Source organism: Parambassis ranga, unplaced genomic scaffold (assembly GCF_900634625.1).
Source record: "Parambassis ranga unplaced genomic scaffold, fParRan2.1 scaffold_77_arrow_ctg1, whole genome shotgun sequence".
Classification (NCBI taxonomy): domain Eukaryota; kingdom Metazoa; phylum Chordata; class Actinopteri; family Ambassidae; genus Parambassis; species Parambassis ranga.
Window position 1 is genome coordinate 169,919 of NW_021144816.1, and position 5,000 is coordinate 174,918.

The following is a 5,000-nucleotide window of genomic DNA, read 5'->3' on the forward strand; positions in this document are numbered from 1 at the left end:
GGCACTTTTTCACCCTCCAGCACTGATTTTCTGAGACTAAGTGCCCAGCGACGGGAGCGCAGAGACCTTCCCCGCTCCCGTCGCTGGGCACTTTGAAACTTTTTCCACCTCCAGCACTGATTTTTCTGACTAAGTGCCCAGCGACGGGAGCGCAGAGACCTTCCCCGCTCCCGTCGCTGGGCACTTTGAAACTTTTTCCACCTCCAGCAGTGATTTTCTGAGACTAAGTGCCCAGCGACGGGAGCGCAGAGACCTTCCCCGCTCCCGTCGCTGGGCACTTTGAAACTTTTTCCACCTCCAGCACTGATTTTTCTGACTAAGTGCCCAGCGACGGGAGCGCAGAGACCTTCCCCGCTCCCGTCGCTGGGCACTTTGAAACTTTTTCCACCTCCAGCACTGATTTTCTGAGACTAAGTGCCCAGCGACGGGAGCGCAGAGACCTTCCCCGCTCCCGTCGCTGGGCACTTTGAAACTTTTTCCACCTCCAGCACTGATTTTTCTGACTAAGTGCCCAGCGACGGGAGCGCAGAGACCTTCCCCGCTCCCGTCGCTGGGCACTTTGAAACTTTTTCACCCTCCAGCACTGATTTTCTGAGACTAAGTGCCCAGCGACGGGAGCGCAGAGACCTTCCCCGCTCCCGTCGCTGGGCACTTGGAAGAATTACTCAAATCTCTTTCGTGCCCCCTGGTACACCCTAACCCTGCCCTGGATGTCCACCTTAGCTCCAGCATCACCCCCGAGACAGCAACCCCCTATGCCCAGCGGGGTTGCCCGTGCCCGGCCAGCCTAACCCTAACCCTAACCCTGGATGTCCCCCTTAGCTCCAGCATCACCCCCGAGAGAGCAACCCCCCATGCCCAGCGGGGTTGCCCGTGCCCGGCCTAACCCTAACCCTGGATGTCCCCCTTAGCTCCAGCATCACCCCCGAGACAGCAACCCCCTATGCCCAGCAGGGTTGCCCGTGCCCGGCCAGCATAACCCTAACCCTAACCATGGATGTCCCCCTTAGCTCCAGCATCACCCCCGAGAGAGCGACCCCCCATGCCCAGCAGGGTTGCCCGTGCCCGGCCTAGCCCTAACCCTAACCCTGCCCCTGGATGTCCCCCTTAGCTCCAGCATCACCCCCGAGACAGCAACCCCCTATGCCCAGCAGGGTTGCCCGTGCCCGGCCAGCCTAACCCTAACCCTAACCTTGGATGTCCCCCTTAGCTCCAGCATCACCCCCGAGAGAGCAACCCCCCATGCCCAGCAGGGTTGCCCGTGCCCGGCCAGCCTAACCCTAACCCTAACCTTGGATGCCCCCCTTAGCTCCAGCATCACCCCCGAGACAGCAACCCCCTATGCCCAGCAGGGTTGCCCGTGCCCGGCCAGCCTAACCCTAACCCTGCCCTGGATGTCCCCCTTAGCTCCAGCATCACCCCCCGAGAGAGCAACCCTCCATGCCCAGCAGGGTTGCCCGTGCCCGGCCACACATCCCCACCCTCCTCCTCCTCTCCTGGAAGTCACAAAAGCTCCAGTGTGAGAGGGACCCAGCGTTGCCAATGTACCCCGGGGAGGGCCTCCATGACTGGGGTGAAGCTCTTTAGATGTAACCTATGGAGCTTCTGTTTCCGAAAGCTGTGTCCCTGTAATGGTGCAGACGGTGTTTCTGTGACCCCGCAACAAAACCGCCAACCAGGTTGATTTTTCCCGCCTAGCGCAGAGACCTTCCCCGCTTCCGTCGCTGGGCACTTTGAAAAATTCTCAACTTTTTCTCGTGCCCCTGGTACCATAATGCAATGTAATGGAAGAGTGTACCAGGGGCACGAAACGACTTTGGAAAATTTTTCTAAGTGCCCAGCGACGGGAGCGCAGAGACCTCCCCCGCTCCCGTCGCTGGGCCCTTAGCTCCAGCATCACCCCCGAGACAGCAACCCCCTATGCCCAGCAGGGTTGCCCGTGCCCGGCCACCCTAACCCTAACCCTAACCCTGCCCCTGGATGTCCCCCTTAGCTCCAGCATCACCCCCGAGACAGCAACCCCCTATGCCCAGCAGGGTTGCCCGTGCCCGGCCTAACCCTAACCCTAACCCTGCCCCTGGATGTCCCCCTTAGCTCCAGCATCACCCCCGAGACAGCAACCCCCTATGCCCAGCAGGGTTGCCCGTGCCCGGCCACCCTAACCCTAACCCTAACCCTGCCCCTGGATGTCCCCTTAGCTCCAGCATCACCCCCGAGACAGCAACCCCCTATGCCCAGCAGGGTTGCCCGTGCCCGGCCACCCTAACCCTAACCCTAACCCTAACCCTAACCTTGGATGTCCCCTTAGCTCCAGCATCACCCCGAGACAGCAAACCCCCTATGCCCAGCAGGGTTGCCCGTGCCCGGCCACCTAACCCTAACCCTAACCCTGCCCCTGGATGTCCCCCTTAGCTCCAGCATCACCCCGAGACAGCAACCCCCTATGCCCAGCAGGGTTGCCCGTGCCCGGCCACCCTAACCCTAACCCTAACCCTGCCCCTGGATGTCCCCTTAGCTCCAGCATCACCCCCGAGACAGCAACCCCCTATGCCCAGCAGGGTTGCCCGTGCCCGGCCACCCTAACCCTAACCCTAACCCTAACCCTAACCCTGCCCCTGGATGTCCCCCTTAGCTCCAGCATTACCCCCGAGACAGCAACCCCCTATGCCCAGCAGGGTTGCCCGTGCCGGCCTAACCCTAACCCTAACCCTGCCCCTGGATGTCCCCCTTAGCTCCAGCATCACCCCCCCGAGACAGCAACCCCCTATGCCCAGCAGGGTTGCCCGTGCCCGGCCTAACCCTAACCCTAACCCTGCCCCTGGATGTCCCCCCCTTAGCTCCAGCATCACCCCCCCGAGACAGCAACCCCCTATGCCCAGCAGGGTTGCCCGTGCCCGGCCTAACCCTAACCCTAACCCTGCCCCTGGATGTCCCCCTTAGCTCCAGCATCACCCCCGAGAGAGCAACCCTCCATGCCCAGCAGGGTGGCCCATGCCCGGCCACACATCCCCCGCGCGCCCCCTGGCCTCTCCTGGTACTCGCCTTAGCTCCAGCACCACCCCCGTGAGAGCCATCCTCCGTGGCCGCCAGGGGTGGCACATGCCCGGCCACACATCCCCCGCGAGCCCCCTGGCCTCTCCTGGTACTCGCCTTAGCTCCAGCACCACCCCCGGGAGAGCCGACCTCCGTGGCCGCCAGGGGTGGCCCATGCCCGGCCACACAGCCCTCCCCCCGTGCGTCCCCTCTCCTCTCCTGGAAGTCACAGAAGCTCCAGTGTGAGAGGGACCCAGCCTTGCCAATGTACCCCGGGGAGGGCCTCCATGACTGGCGTAAAGCTCGTTAGATGTAACCTATGGAGCTTCTGTTTCCGAAACGTGTGTCCCTATAATGGTGCAGACAGTGTTTCTGTGACTCCGCAGTTTTTCAGCGACGGGAGCGGGGAAGGTCTCTGCGCTCCTGTGCCCAGCGACGGGAGCGCAGAGACCTTGCCCGCTCCCGTCGCTGGGCACTTAGAAAATATTCAGAGAAGTGTTTAGCGACGGGAGCGCAGAGACCTTCCCCGCTCCCGTCGCTGGGCACTTCTCTGAATATTTTCTAAGTGCCCAGCGACGGGAGCGCAGAGACCTTGCCCGCTCCCGTCGCTGGGCACTTAGAAAATATTCAGAGAAGTGTTTAGCGACGGGAGCGCAGAGACCTTCCCCGCTCCCGTCGCTGGGCACTTCTCTGAATATTTTCTAAGTGCCCAGCGACGGGAGCGCAGAGACCTTGCCCGCTCCCGTCGCTGGGCACTTAGAAAATATTCTGAGAAGTGTTTAGCGACGGGAGCGCAGAGACCTTCCCCGCTCCCGTCGCTGGGCACTTCTCTGAATATTTTCTAAGTGCCCAGCGACGGGAGCGCAGAGACCTTGCCCGCTCCCGTCGCTGGGCACTTAGAAAATATTCTGAGAAGTGTTTAGCGACGGGAGCGCAGAGACCTTCCCCGCTCCCGTCGCTGAGCACTTCTCAGAATATTTTCTAAGTGCCCAGCGACGGGAGCGCAGAGACCTTGCCCGCTCCCGTCGCTGAAAGTCCGCTGGAGCTCCGGGAGGGAGGGAGAGATGGCTGGTGGCCGTGTAGGGCGCACCATACTCGGGCAGACACCCTGCCCTTACCCCCCTGTCTCTCTGGAGGTGGAGAATTTTTTTTTTTATTTTTCTGATGCCCCTGGTAGTCCGCTGGAGCTCCGGGAGGGAGGGAGAGATGGCTGGTGGCCGTGTAGGGCGCACCATACTCGGGCAGGCACCCTGCCCTTACCCCCCTGTCTCTCTGGAGGTGGAGAATATTTTTTTTATTTTTCTGATGCCCCTGGTAGTCCACTGGAGCTCCGGGAGGCAGGGAGAGATGGCTGGCGGCCGTGTAGGGCGCACCATACTCGGGCAGGCACCCTGCCCTTACCCCCCTGTCTCTCTGGAGGTGGAGAATATTTTTTTTATTTTTCTGATGCCCCTGGTAGTCCACTGGAGCTCCGGGAGGGAGGGAGAAATGGCTGGCGGCCGTGTAGGGCGCACCATACTCGGGCAGGCACCCTGCCCTTACCCCCCTGTCTCTCTGGAGGTGGAGAATATTTTTTTTATTTTTCTGATGCCCCTGGTAGTCCGCTGGAGCTCCGGGAGGGAGGGAGAGATGGCTGGTGGCCGTGTAGGGCGCACCATACTCGGGCAGGCACCCTGCCCTTACCCCTCTGTCTCTCTGGAGGTGGAGAATATTTTTTTTTATTTTTCTGATGCCCCTGGTAGTCCGCTGGAGCTCCGGGAGGGAGGGAGAGATGGCTGGTGGCCGTGTAGGGCGCACCATACTCGGGCAGGCACCCTGCCCTTACCCCCCTGTCTCTCTGGAGGTGGAGAATATTTTTTTTATTTTTCTGATGCCCCTGGTAGTCCACTGGAGCTCCGGGAGGCAGGGAGAGATGGCTGGCGGCCGTGTAGGGCGCACCATACTCGGGCAGGCACCCTGCCCTTACC